At 47.3% G+C, this 15,080-nt stretch overlaps 1 long non-coding RNA gene across 1 annotated transcript; it reads left to right on the top strand.

Annotated features, from left to right (window-relative positions):
- The first annotated feature begins 2,631 nt into the window (after nt 1-2,631).
- LOC112955567 lies at nt 2,632-13,824 on the top strand. The gene is made up of 3 exons (XR_003250908.1): nt 2,632-2,730; nt 11,519-11,630; nt 13,760-13,824. It is a non-coding gene; the product is annotated as an uncharacterized LOC112955567 (long non-coding RNA).
- Nucleotides 13,825-15,080: the final 1,256 nt, after the last annotated feature.

Genomic DNA, 15,080 nt, shown 5'->3' with positions numbered 1-15,080 from the left:
GGAAGTCTGCAACCAGAGCAGATTAAGCTTTATGCCTGTGGAAATTCATTTAGATAACTCCAGATCAGCTGGTGCATGGAAAAATCATTTGAAGGAGGGGGGGGAAAAACCCTTCCTGAAAAGCCCAGCTGATGCTGTATGTTGAGGAGGACTTTTTTATAAAGCATCTTTCATTCCCAGAACACTTACCAGCCTATATATAGCAATCATTTCCCTCTTCCCTTAAGTGCAGCCAACTCCGGGGTGGAACGCTACAGTTGATTAACTGGGCTCAGCGTTACCATCGGAGAGCTTAGCATAAGGCAAGAACTTAGTCCAGCTGGCTCCGACCGACTGTCGAGCTCTCCTTTATGCATTTCTGAGGCCAAAATTGGCACTGAGTCCATGGCCTGGTGGTTTTGGGGTGACCCTGCTGGCTTTCCAGGGGACTCTTCAGTTGCAAAGTGCTGATCCAAATGGATGCTGGAACCCAAGGTATGGCTCCGGGCTTTGCAGCAGCAACGTCAGGCAGGAGAAAATGCTGAGAAGGAGACAACAGTTCTTTGAGGTCTCTGCTTGTCTTCTGGATGTGAAGACAACAGTTCTTTGAGGATTCTGCTTGTCTTCAGGCTGTGCTTGCTAGGTACCAAGTCATCCTTTGGGGTTTATGGGCTTTCCAGGATAGCTCTACCAGCCACCATGCAGATGTGATATCTGTCATGTAGGTGTCACGACTTGGGACAAACGCGATTCTTGGGTTGTCACTTGCAACTTTGAGCGTTCAGCAGTGGGGTTTGGGGAGTTTGCATTTTCAATGGGCTGCCCTCCAGCTTGCCTTAGCAGTGGGCAAATGGTTGTGGGAACTTGGTGGCCCCTTGAGTCCCTTACTCTGGAAAAACCATAAAGGGAAGTGTAAGGAATAAAGAATGAGACTGCAAGTTTTCACTGGAGGAGTTTTCTGCTTTGCAGAAAGTTGATTAGCAATGGCTTCTCAATGCCATCAAGATCTAGGAAATTCTGTTAATGCTGAAATGATCTGTTCTCTGTCCCCTCCCAGGTGAAGTCCCTCTTCTGGGACACAGCTTGGGCAGCTGGGCCTGCCTGGTCTCTGCTTAGTTTCTGCTCCTGACTCGGTTTCTCTGAGAGCTCTTCTTCCCTGGCTGGTCTCCTGGATTGCCCACTCAAAGGTCTCCTGACCATCTGGTTTGAGAGTCCTGTAGTATGGAGCCATCTCGGTGCCCAAATAAAGTGCCTGAGATGCTGTTTTGTCCCTCAAGGCTTCTGCTGCCAGTGCGAGAATATGTCCATCTCTGTCAGTGCTTGGCCCAGTGCATTTGCCTCCTTCCTGCTCCTCAGTGATAACTGGAGACTGTGTCCTTGGTCGGTCACAAGGAGGTGACAGGGAAGAGCACTGCTGGGCCTGTGAGCTGAGCCCATTCCTCTTGCTGTTAACTGTGGGGGCTGCTTCCTTCCCTGAGCAAAGTCCATGTCTCCTGACATCTGCTCCCTGTGTGATGCTGCAGGGCAATGCTCATCCCGTGGAGCTGCTGCGGGATTGTGTGTGGAAAGTCTTGCTGTCAAGAACTGACTGTCCAAAAAGGAGACAGAAGAGACCTAAAACTTCATTTCAACAAAGGGAGACTCTGCTAAGCACATCCCTGTGGGCTCTCAAGTTGCTGGAGGCCGCAGCCCCCTCTCATCCCAATTTCCCGGCCGAGGTGGCCCTCTCCTGTCCCCACTGGCCAAGTGCCCAGAAGCTGCAGCCTTCCTGGCCGCCTATGTCCAACCCCCACCTTCTCCATGTGCTCTCACTACGGTCACCTGACTCTTTGTCCCCACCACTCATGGCTCCTCTGTCCCACCTGCAGATTTTCCTTTGTCCTGCTCATCAGCCCGAGAAGGGGGAGCATTTCCTCCTTTGTAAAGACAAAAAGGTACAAATGGGTGTGTTTTCTGCTCAACGGGGATCAGACGGCTGGTGTTGGCTCCTGGCTTGCTGGCTGAAGACACTCTTCATCAGGGTAGATGTGGGGAGGAGACGGCTTCCTTGCCCCTGAGATCTCCCTTAGTCAAACAGATGACCTAAGCAGAGGTGGTGAAGGGGGTATTGCTTTAGATCTGCAACCAGGGCCTTCAGAGCCTTGTCGGAGACCCTGCGGCTGCGTTTGGAGCCTTGCTGGGATGGGGTTTGTGTGGACACCCCCATCAGCAGCTGCTGCAGGCCCCCAGGGAGGAGCCCAGACAGGCAGGTTGTTCATCCCGCTCTCTCCTCTGTCTGGCTGGTTTATCTGGGGTGACAGCGAAGGGAGGAAAGTGCATGGGTGAGATAAGGATGCAGGAAAGCTTGCTATGAGGCTGGTGATGTGACGGGGGGTACTGGGGAGCTACCAGGCCTGTGCACATCTCAGCTAGCCCCCGCCAAGAAGTGCTGCATGGTCTGCGCTGCCCTGAACCCTTGAGGCAGATTTTCCACTCAAATGAGGTCCTTGGAAGGTAGGACTTGAAGATCCTTAATCCCCTAGAAATGAAAGTGTCTGGGCTGAAGGCTTTTGTTTCAGTGTTTCTTTTTTTTTTTTTAATTATCTTTAGGAGGACTCCTCAAAAAACACAAGGGACTTTCCTGTTTTTGTCAGGTCAGCTCTGCAGCAGATGCTGTGTGAGCAGAAGAATGTTTCTGCCCAAGAAAGCTGCTGAAGAGGAACGAGGGAGACGAGTGTTGGTGAAGCCCGGCGTTTCCGTGGTCCTTTGGAGGTGGGTGAGCGTTTTTCCTGCGTTTCCCCTGGTCGGCTGCACACCGGGATGGGAAGGTGCACGAGGAGGGTAAAGCTTGTCCTGTGCTCGAGCTGAGGAGCTGTGGGGATCAGAGGTGCCTGCAGGCACCGGGCGGGCTGGTACCTCTGCAGGAACCCTGGGGGTGCCTGTTCGGAGGAAAGAAAGGAAAATGTGGCTTTGCAAAATGTGACCTTGCAAATGCCTAAACCTTTTCCCTTGGTGATGCTTGGTCAAACATTTTGACTTCTGGCTTGCTTGGCTGTCCTGCTGTTGCCTGCATCTCCTCGTGCTGCAACTGCTTCTGATGAGCTTGTGTGAACAGAAGATATTGGGCTCTTCATCCCCCCCTTCTCTGCGCTTGGGGTTGCACGTTGCACGTGGGCAGCTTGAGGCTCTCTTCTGCTTCAGTGTCCCTCTCTTTCTGCTGGTGGATCGGGGGGAAGGGAGGAAAGCAGAGGAAGTTTACTACATGGCTACCTACCCTGAGACCTGATAAATCTGCCAGACAATTTATTTGATCTTTGAACCCTGGGCTCCCTCGGAGACAGGCTTGGAGGCCTGCAAAAGCAATCAGAGAGAATATAAAAACCTAATGAGGCCTGGACTTGATCCCCCTTCTCCAGGTACAATTTACAGCCGCTGGCAGGGAATCGGAGCGGTTTGAACACGGTCAGAAGTGTGTGTATAGACAGTGCATGCGAATGCACGGCGCGGCTCGGGCGTTCTGCTGTAAGCGCTCGCCTCCGTGCTCGGGGCATTTCACTTGAGCAGTGGCCTCTGTCTGGATTGCACAATATCCTGCTGCAAAGGATTTGTTTCAAGGAACAACAACAACAAAAAAATGGTGTTCTTAGATTTAGCATCTTGCTCCAGGCCTGGCTTTGTAAGAGGTTTTTAGTCTGTCCCCTAGGCAGAGGGAGAAATGTGAAAATGTCCCGATGTGACTTCAGAGCACGAGTGCTGTTACTTGGGCCTTGCTCGAGTTTCCTGGGGGGGGTTGGGAGCGTTTCCCTTGTTCCCTGTGACTGCAGTTCAGGGACACGGGATAGACTCGGCCTTACCTTATATTGAGGGAACACTATAAAAATGCAACAGCTTGCCCGCATACTCAATGAACCAGTCCATGTGTTTTAAGCAGGAGCATGAGATGTTCCTGCAGCTCCCGGAGTACCTCTCCAGGTCATCAGCATCGTGTCCCCCTGGAAATGTAAATATGGACATTTTACAAAAATGTAAAAATAGACAATATACTGCACAATATGTTTAACTATTGAGATATGGTGGTTGGAAACAAGTTTCCAGACTTGAGGCCATCAGCTAAGAGATCATTTCCCTTCTTCCCTGCGCTCTCATCAAGACTGGTGCTTTTAGCCTTCTCTCTAACTTGCAGACCCCCTTTTACTCTTTTTACTACTTATAAAGTGTTGGGAGCCTGCAGACCTAGGCTGCAAATTTGTCTGGAAGAGTAGGCACGTGGGATTTTTTTTCAGTTAAACTTGTTTGGCTTTTCTTGGAAAAACCTAGACTAGTAAAACAAGCTTGCTGTGCTGGTGCTTGCTTTTTGTAGAGGTCTTAACAAAGCTCAGAGCTCAAATGGAAAGGCCTCTCCTGGTTCATAAGGAAACATTGACAGGGCAAACGGTGAAATAACAAGAAAAAAGTTGAATAACCAACAGGCTTGTGGTGTTTAGAGGCTCCTGTGCCCATACTTCTGCTTGCAAAATGCTTGAGGAGTTACCACAACTGCTTTGGGCAGTTGGTGGCCTGATATGCAGACCCAGCCTTGCGCCCCGAGAAGGTCACGTTGGTTTGGGTGCCTGTTTGACCCAGGTTGTGGACATTCATGTGGGTGGCACCTCTTTCTGGCATGCCTGTGGCAGCAACCTTCATTACGAGCTGCTTCCCAGCTGGGTCCAAGCAGGGCTCTTCAGCCACAGCTTTGTTTTTCACTGAAGAATCCACAGTGGGTTCAAAGGAAGAATTTCTGGAATTTGTGTTGATTTTGGACAAATTGTCCTGGTGGAAATAGCCAGCCCTTTAAATAACACTGGTGGTGGTGGCGGGGAGGAGTATCAAAATGGCTCGCTTCAATCTTTTCAGCGCAAAAAGTTTTAATTTTGGATTAGGAGTGAAGTTCTGTCTCAATTTATGCTCATTTTTATTTTTAATAAAAGCTTTTAATAAGCTCAAGGAGGAAACAAGCTATTTCATTTTGAGCCTGGTGATGGGCTGTGCTCAACCTCACAGTGACACTTTTATGACTTTTCGGTTTGCTGGAAATTTTTAAATATCTCTGTTTGGGTCTGATCTGAAACAAATCTCTTTTCCAGTAGTTCCCATCTGCCTGAAAACTGAGAAATTGGAGATTTGCAGAAAGCAACAGTCCTGCCCGGCTCTGCTCAGTGCCAGTGGTATCATGACCAAACCAAAGGCTGCTTCGCAAGGTGCTGGTGCTTAATCCAGTGCTGTGAGACAGCGTTTTTTAATTCATGACAGGAGGTAGAACTGACTCCAGCACCTGAAAAGGTCACTTGAGTCACTGTTGTGAGCTGGGCTTTGCCCTGAGAAGGGCATGCCGAAAACAAGCTCCTTGGTGAGGTTATTAAGATTCTCAGCTGGATTAAGGTCATGTCTTAGTTCTAAGCAATACAAGAGTTTCCCAAGTCCATTTGGATTTGTGCATGGGCCTGAGGAACAGCTTAACCCCCCTTCTTACCTGCTATTTCCTCCATGCACTAAGCTAAGTCAGGTGTGTTTTCTGATGGACTTGTGAAATTGCTAGATAAAGAGACATGTGGCAAGATTAAAACCCTTTGTAAAACACCCTGAATCCTCCAAATTTGATTAGGTCTGGCTCGTTCCTCCAGAAACCCATGAGACATGTTTGAACCTAAAACTTAAGCTAGCCTATGTAAGAAACAACCTCTGCCCCTTTGCTGCTGCAAAGGAGGGAACCGTTACCACGTCCAGCAGTAGAGATACAACTGCTGAGAATAAGGTAGGTTCAAGTGAGCAGTGAACTTAGGTTGTCTTAAAATTATTACATTTAAAAAAAAAAAATTGGAGGCAGCTTTGAACAGCTACCAGACTGGAAATCTATTAAAAAGAAGAGATTTTTGCTTGCTTTTTTTAAAAAAAAAAGCATACACATCATCACAGCTTGAGTTTTCTATGGAAACTGTGTTTAAGAGGGGGGGAAAAAAAAGAAAAAACTAAAATACCTCCAAGGAGTCCCCAAGCAACAATAGCTCTGTCTGCTGCTGCGTTTCAGAAACCTACCCTGGAAAATCTGCTGTCTCCTAATAGCTCACTGGCTACTAACCATAAAGGCCGGGATTTATTTGGGGTGAGGGAGATGAAAGGGAGTCAAGTTTATGGTCTCTCTGCATTTTTTGGTTCGTAACAACCCTAAGCTGTTGCAAATGAAACTGCCTGCAGAGAGTGTCTTGCTCTGGATAAATTTGCAAAGCCGGAAGCGCAGCAAAAAATAGGCAGTATTTTGCTCTCTGGATACCATTTTCTGACACTTCCAAGTGCTCATCTGTCTGCTGTTGCAGCCCTCGGCGCTGCAGGGTTTAAGTGTCTTGCAAGCGCTAATTAAAGAATGGACTTCGCAGCCTCCGTGCAAAGTGCTTGGCTTCCATGGACAAATGCTGGTTTGACTCGGGGGATGCCTATATTTGTCCTTAAAGCTGCTGGTAGCATCCAAGCTTCAGCCCTTGCTTGGAAATGATCCAAGCTGCTGTGAGTCCTGCTCTCCCCTAATCGCTTGGAGCGTGCTTGCAGGTCCTCAAGGAGCTGGATGCTACCATGGCTTGAGTTTTCCCGTAAATGCAGCTTGGACAATAAGCCATGCGGGAATTCTAAGAGCTGGCAGCAGGGATTTGGGTTTTCCAGGTTGACTTTGCACTCTTAGAGGGAAGGAAGGAGCTTGCGTGCATGTTGGAGGATAGCTAGGAAGTGCTTCTCCAGCTCTTCTGTGGTGCCTTTTCCAAGGCACAATAGCACCAAGTTGGGAACTTCTGTGGCTTCTGAGCACGTGAACATGCTCTTGACCCACAAACCAGTTGCTTGAGAAATTTGGGATGGGAGCAGCGGAGGAATAACTCCTTGTGGACATTAAGGACCTGACTGTCACATCCCATGGGACCAGTAACATCTGAAACTACTGCAGCTTCTGTGTGGTGGTGGGAGATGCTGACAGACACCCCCAAGACCAGGAGAGCAAAATGCCACCAGGAGATGCCCATCTTGAGGGACTGTTTGGCCAGTCACTCAGGCTTCTTTCACACGATTAGAGATGTGAATCCCAGCCAGAAGATAATTGATGTAAAGCTCCAGGGGACCAGAAGCCCAGTGTGCCTCAAGGTGTGCTGTTTGGCAGTTAATTCCTCACTTTGCCAGAAAACTTATATTTGTTGTTTTTTTTTTGGTTTGTTTCATGCCTGAATTTGCCTCCTTTTGGCTTCTGACTCTTGGCTTTCACTCAGCACATCAGCTGGCTGATTAAAGAGCTGTCTGCTATCAAAAAATCCCTTCCCTGTGTAGGTACTTGTGGGCTGAGCTCAAGTTGCCTCTTAACCTTCTCCTGGATAAGCTATTAGCTTGAGGTCCTCATGGCAGCTTTCCCAGACCTCAGCCCATTCTTATAGCTCTTTCCTGAACCCCTGCCAAGTTTCCCTTTTCGAATGTCCTCCCTGAAATGTGGACACCACAATACGACAGTCTCTTTTGTTGTATATAGCATTTTACTAATGCTATATGTGAAATATGTGTGTGTATATATATATTTATATATGTATATAAAGGGTATGTCGTCTTCCTCCTTGTCCTAATTGCTTGTTTTTACACCCAAGGACTGATTTTTTTTTTTTTAGTTCTCCTGTTATCGGCTGTGACCCCGAGCGTGTGCCGGGACTCAAGGCTGTCCAGGAATGCGCTCGCTGAATGTGACCTACTTTCCTGGTTCCTGGAATCGCAGCCCTTGGAAAGCGAAGCCAGTTGGGGCAGCTGACTGGGGCTTGACGTGACCCAGGTTCGTTCCCCGTCTGCCAGGCTCTCCTGGAGCAAGCTCAGCAGAGCCCTTTGGGGCATAAATCCTAAGGTATCTTGGTATTGGCATGAGTTTAGGCATTTTTTTCCTTAATTTGGGGTGGCCATGAGCCTCTTGAGGTCCTTTTCTAGCCCAATCAGTATGAATTTCGTGTTCCTCTTTGGCTGTGTTAAAAGGCCAGTTGAATGGCCCATGCACAAAGGAGCTGCCTGCGAGAAGGAAATGGGACCTGCTGCCTTAGCCACAAATACGAGGTATTAAAAGGCTTATGGACACTCCTATAATTTGAGTGCAGAGTGCCAGGAAAATAAAAATACATTTTTTCCCACTACAACCTTGTCATCCCTAGGCATGTTGCTTTTGTATTTTCTCTTACTCAATACTTTTATCCCTGATGTAATGTTAGTTCAGGAGCAAATTCCTTTCTGAGATAGCACTAGAAATGTTTGCGGGGGGCATAATTGCTTCCTCATTACAATTCCCGTAGGTGGGAGATTGCTGAGCTGATGGTATTGCTTGTTTTTCATCAGAAAAGCGTGTAAAAGCCTTCCTCGGGCATAAGTTTGCTAATAAGTTAGCTTTTATTCTTACTTTTATGAAGACAGGCAGCTTGCACATGCAGCTAGGATGTCTAATAGACAGTATGTGATGTTCTTTGTAATTAATATGATACAGTTGTGCAGGTTTAATGAGTCTCGTAGTCCAGAAATCTGCTAAATATCCTGATTTGTGCTCTGTAGTACGCTGTGCTCTGAGGCACGCTGTGGGTGCCTGGGGAATGGTAGGCACGAGGTAAAAGAGCATTGTTTCTCTCCAGGAATTGCCGTCTGGGGGGTGTTTGAGGGAACTCTAAATTATAATAATTGCATTTTTAAATATTTTCAAGGTTACCTAAAAACCGCAACTTGAAGAACGGCACTGGTAGTATTTCTGGTGAGTTAAAGTCATCCTGAAATACAGTGCTTGGAGCAGTAGGGTTGTTTTGATGAAAACTGAAGATGGGAAGGGGGGAAAAAACCGTCAAAGAGTTGACCATTATTAAAGCCAAAGTGGCTTTTTCATGTGGAGGGGGTGGAAAAGGGGATGGGAGGAAGTAATTTGGAAAAAGCACAGCATTTTAGGCCAGCTTGAGGTGTGTGTTTGTACTTTTAGCCGCCAGAGTGAAAACCTTCTGTCTGCAGCCATCCAGCAGAGTGAAATGAGTATTTCAGCCCGTACCAGTTCTCTATTGAGAACCCAGCCCATACCATGAATCTCTATTAAAAAATGTTGTAGCTGGTGCTCACAGACTCTGCTAGTGGTCTAGCATGGTGTACCCACACACAACCACAGGTGCTCCTGCACAGCTTGTCAGTAGGTCCAAAATTGCTTGTAGGATGAGGACAATATGACTTTTTATGCTCTCATAATTTAATACATGTTATTCTTGTCAGTGATCTTGTTCCTTATGCCTTCTACTCTGTGTAAGCGGGTCTTGCAACAAAGCCATGAGAACTGCAGATAAGCCAAGGAAGCAGGGACAAGATGAGCAGAAAAGTCCCGTTTTGTTAAATACTGTCCCTCACAAGCTGCTTTAAATGCTGGTGTGCTCTCTCTTTCAGTTGAGCAACGTGATGGGAGCTGGGACCTGTTTGGAGAAACGATGTTGCATCTGGTCCTTGACCTCCTGGGGAGGTTCTGCCACCCGTGGGAGAGGTTTGACATGTGGAAGCTACCTTGGTGTGAAAAAAAGGGGTGAATCTTTTAACAAATTGTGCTTGGTGCAGGTACCTCTATGCAACGTGTGCCCAGAAGCACGTGGAGGGAGTTGAGAAGTGGTGATAACTGAAGAGCTGGTGAGATCTGTTTTAAGAGGAAGGATTTAAAGTGCATCATCCTGCCCAGGATCATCTGTTCTGGGGCCCGTGATTAATGTCAGCTGCGGAGGAGGTTCCAGCTAAAGCCGGGACATGATAATAGTTTACCAGGAGTGAAGATGTCAACACAGTGGAGGGTTATGTATTACTTAACGTGGTCTAATGAGATTATAATGATGGGGTAATAAGATGAGACAGAGATGATCATTTAGGACATCAGTGAAATCTGTTTGGCTTGGAGTCCTCCTCGAGGGGGAGAGAAAGCCACCCTGGCTACAGGTTTTTAATATTACAATGGACAATGCAGTTGAGGGAGAGAATCTACGTTAGGTGCAAGATAGAGGTCATATAGTAGGTCTAATCAGTCTCTGATTTTTAAAGCAGAGAGTTGTTGCAAATTGCTGGTGGAAATGTGTTTCTCTGCAGCTTTCCAAACCAGGTTGCTAGATATTTTTACTCTTATTCTTCCTTTTTGGTCTCCTCTTGCAAATGTTTGAGAACCCTGATGCAAAGCATGCACGGTTTTGGGTCACGAGTGCAATCAAAATCTAAACTTTCAGCCCTGTCCGGTGGTGGGGGAAGGGGGAAAATGCTTTCTCCTGGAATGCAGGAAGAGCTGAAGCAGCAGTGTCTCTTTACTCTTGATGGGGAGGTAATCGTGACAGAAATGACCCGAATTCTTTCCCGAAAGGCTGCTGATACCCAGGTCAGGGAGCTTTCTGCGATGCGAGGGTTTGATCCAGTAAGTGGTTCTGCATCCCTGCATTTTGCCTCCCTTCCCTTTCAGCGATGCCCTGGCATAATCAGACAGGTGCATTGCATTTTCAGCACATTTTTCCCATTATCTGCTGGGGTAGCTTCAGCTTCTCCCTGCGGCTCGTAGGAGCTGCGTGGCTTTTGTGAGGGAGTTTCTGGATGGAATGCGTTAGCTGCAGACTGGGGTTAGTGCCAGTGGCCTCCCTGTGAACTTGTAATCCTGGCCTTTGAGTAACAACTGTGAAAAATCAATGACGATCACTTCCATTTTTCATGCCACTGCTGCTCTGCCTTGTAAGACCTGTTGTTTTTCCTTTTTTCTTTGTTTTCTCGGTGGCAAGGGGTTGTGTTTGGGGGGGGAATGAGGCAGAGGAATTAAGCAGTGAACAGCAGTAAAAGATGCACAGCTGGATTCCCGTAGGAGAGGCTTTATTCTACATCATGCAAGTTGAAGGAAGCCCTAAGCAAGTGCAGCTGTGTGATAGGGACACTGTGCTTTGTCCTTAAATGTGGAGGGGGAATTAATTCAACACTCAGCACCAATATGCAAGATCATAATCTAATGTCTTCTAGATACAAAGTTGACGAGGTTGGTTTAGATCTGTAGCTCATTAAGCTGGGTGCGATTTGGGGAGGTTCCTCTACCTTGCATGTGTTGCTGTCCTAGCTGCTTACAGGAGCAGTTGTTCTCCTCTGCCCCCCTGCTAAGGTCACTGTGGATTCTCTGAGTGTTTCACCTCTTCCTTCTAAAAAGATACCTGTTTCTCTTGCACCTTTTGCTTCTGCATTAGTGATAGTCCTGGTTTTGATGGCAGCTGGCACATGGCAACCATCCGTAATTCTCTGGCATTCAAAATCCATCTATCCAAAGTGTGTCCTATCACCTCTGACCTAGCAGGTATTGATAATGGATGTTAATTGAGAGCTTTTTTACACAGCATCTCACAACTGGGTATGTGCTGGTGTAAGATTAAATGTGAATTTAATGCATAAAAGCAGTGTTCAGCAAGAGGCACCTAGAAGACAGCTAATGGAAGGAGGAGTTTTTAAAGCCGCCTTGTCCATATAGGAAGCACATCTATACTAATTCTTGGTTTTGCAGGCCAGAATGAAGTCTCCCTGCTTGGAGACCACCGGCAATGTCAGAAGGAGCTCTGCAGATGGATGGAGTGACTCTTGGATGGTGCTTGGATGCCTGATGTTTCTGCAACCCTGTATGTATGAAAGATCTCCTTCTCCCACTGCTCCATGATCTGATCCCTTCTTTGCCAATACCGAGCACAAATGATGTATTTCAGCCCTTAAAGATGATTGAGGGACTGGCACGCAGATTACAGAGCCATAAAATGAGATCATCCTGTGACCATTTTCTGTGGTTCAAAAAAGTTCAATTAACTTTTTTTGCTCCGTCTTCCTTCCCCCCTCACCCCCTCCTCGTCTGTGGCTTCCCTAGTGTTTCCTGGCTCCAGCTGAGATCAAAAGCAGAAGAGCGGGGTATTGTGAGGATGGCTATTTTAGCAGAGCCACTGGGCCTGCGGAAAGCCGAATGGGGAAAATAGGCTTAGTTAGGCTTTGTAAATATCAGTCAGTCCTTTCCCCCCGCAAAATCAAAACCAGGGATGTTTGGGAGCGAGTGATCCCTGTACCGGGCTCTTTGGGGAAGGCCCAGAAACGCAGCAAAGCCATATTGCTCATTGATGAACTTTTACTAGATGGGCGAAGATGACTTAAATCTGATCCAGACTAACATTAAGAGTCGCAATGTAGGACTTTTCCCCTCTACTTTTGGAGGAATTGAGGGACTCTGGATTCCTGATTTTAGCCATTTAATCTAGAAAGACCAGCAGCACCTAGAGATGATGCTTTTTTCAGTACTCCTAAAAACTAGACCCAGATGTACGTGTGTGCACCACTGTTTACTCAGGTGAATCCTGCCTGCAGGGAGGAGAGGTATGATGTGTGGTCTAGGGGGGTAAGTAACATGTTTCTCAACGGTAGAGAAGAATGTAGATTGTTTTTCAAGCAGGCACGTGACAACCCCCTTAATGACAAAGCGTGCTGTCTTTCCGAAAGGTACGTTACTGCTTGCCCACAACATGCAATTGAAAGACCTTAATTGAAAAGGCAACCAGGCAGAAAGATGCCCTGGGGCATGGCAAAGAACATAAATAGCCGTGTTTAACTTTACTTTGGCCTTTCAGTTGCCTGTGTTCTGGCCATGAGATGTTCCTTCTCTGAGGAGGATAATGACAGGCTTGCAGGAGAGGCCCATCTGACGCTCTGTTTCCTTGCTCTTGTGGAAATATCTCCTTAGCTTTAAGCGCTGTTACTATTCACAGCAGAGAAAAGTCAAGATGTGATCATGTGGATGGGCTCAGTGTTGCCTACTTGTATTGAAATTATTTGCTAGTTACAGATGGGATGTTTGGTCAAAGCAAGTAATATTTTGGCGTTGCCATGATGGCTTGAGGATGTAGGCATGGCATGGTTCATAGGGCAGAGGTAGCATTGTGCTTTGGCATGAGTCAGTGGTACCAACTGCCCAACTCATCCATGAAGAGCCCCATCCCTCAAGGCACATCCATCTCAAATGACTTAAACATCTGCCTCAATGGGATAAACAGCCCTCTGGATATACGTTCCCACTGTCCAGTGCAGATGATGAGTTTAGCTTGGATGCCTGGCACTGAGGACCGAGGTTAGGTGAGGTGAATATTGCAGGATAAATCCATGGCCTGAATGTGCTTCGTAGCATACGGGGAGAGCTGCTTGTTCCCCCTGGCTCTCTGCTCCCTCCGGAGCTGTCGTGGGATGGTTTTGTTGCTGTTTCCCTTCCCGGGACTGGTGGTTTCTCACGGGCTAAGCATCCCCAAATCGTGGGAGCAGTTGCCAGCCAGCTTGTTGAAGGTACTGGGGCGCAAAGGATGCACAGGGAGGGGAGCACAAAATAGCTTCCCACTATCCCCATGTCCAGGCTGTTGTAGTTCATGCTGTAAGGTGAGCTGTTTCCTCCATCCCTGTTTTTTTAACCCATTTTTTCCTCGTTTCTCTGGGTTGTTCAGCACCTCGGGCTGGGTTGGGAAAGGGCTGAGGCGCTTCCAGCCTTGGCTGCTGTCGGTGTCTGCTCATGGGTTCTTGAGTCAGCGGTGTCCGCTCTGCCTCGGGAGGCGCCGGCGGCTCTGGCGGTTCCTCCCGCCTGGATTTTCACTCCGCTTTGCTGCCGCCTGGCCCAGCAGTGACAGACGGTGCTGGGGTGGGGCTGTCCCTCAAGGCAGAGGTGGGTAGGAGGACTTGGAATGTCCTGAATGCGACGTCCACGAGCCAAGGCTAATAACATTCCCAGGGATGTGAGCGCCAGGGCCTGGGAGCCCCATCCCATCTCCATCGCATGCTCCGCTGGGACGGTGATCTCCGAGTTTTCCCATCGTAGAGGACTGATGGCTGCAGGCTGGTGCAAGGCTCTGCTGCCAACCTGCGCTCCTGTCTGCACTGGTGGGCTGAGAAATGCCTTGGACAGCAATGCGAGCAGCCCCGTAACAGGGGCACTGCTGCGGGTTAGTTTGCAAGTTACTAATAATGCCGATGGTTTGGGAGGTTTGGATGCTTTGCAGAGTTCCTCCAGAAAAGCAATCAACCCCTACAGCTGCTAGTGTTTCCATTCAGTCTTGATTTTTGTACCGGCATCATTTTGGAATCTCCCCATATTCTTGCCTTCCACGACATGTGATAATTAGTTCCCCAGTCCAATGTTTCAAGAAGACTTAAAAAAAAAATCTTGCTCCAGGATTGATTAATTATATTGTAGTATATTTGCTGTGAGGTTGAAGAGTGGCAATATCCAAATTGCTTTCCCTAAAGAGAGGCAGATATTGGAGCCTTCTTGTGCACTCTACCTCCATCCCCAGCCCAGGTTCGCTGCAAGAGCTGGCTTTATTTGGGAAATATTGGAAGTCTTTATGTTTAATAAACCTCTGATTCCTCTTGGGGTTGATGTAAGATTAGGAAACAGCTTTCTCTGTTGTCCATGTGAAATCCTACCCTGGTTTGACTGAGATGCAAGTCAAGTATTGCCTGTTCTGTACAGATTCTTCCTAAGAAAGGTAGGGCAGTTTTGTTTGAAGATAGCATCTCCACTCAAATTAGAGGCTAATATCTTGTAGAGAATGCTTCAGAATTGATGGCTTGTGAAGCAGCTGAGAGGGCCAAGGGCTGATTTAAATATGGGAAATTTCACTGATGTTGGGCCTTAAATATATGTGGAAAATTATTGTACTAGAGTAAAGATCAAGTTATGGTAGCTGCGCCTGGTCACATGCTAGTTCATTTACTGACTGAAACTATTCCAGGCTTCTGGGAATAATGTGGTCAAAGGAAGAACTAAAAAAATAATAAACTTATATTTTCCTTCTGTTTTTATTATTTTCTATGTAAAATACCTGTGTAAAATTGCCTTATCTCCCTCAATACACTTAAACAAACAAAAAAACTAAAATTTTGTTCAGAGTGGCCACTCTAAGGTTTATTTACCTGCAAAGGAGGTGCATTGACTTGGAAACAGCGTGGCTGAGGAATTATTTGGCATCACCAGCTTCCCCCTGGGATAGATGTGCCAGGACAGCTGTGTTTAATATCTTAGCTTGGCCGCTTGCGCTCTGGTCCCAGAC

This window comes from Nothoprocta perdicaria, unplaced genomic scaffold, assembly GCF_003342845.1.
Source record: "Nothoprocta perdicaria isolate Ctin4 unplaced genomic scaffold, notPer1 scaffold_58, whole genome shotgun sequence".
Classification (NCBI taxonomy): Eukaryota; Metazoa; Chordata; class Aves; order Tinamiformes; family Tinamidae; genus Nothoprocta; species Nothoprocta perdicaria.
This window is presented reverse-complemented; position numbering and strand designations above follow the sequence as displayed.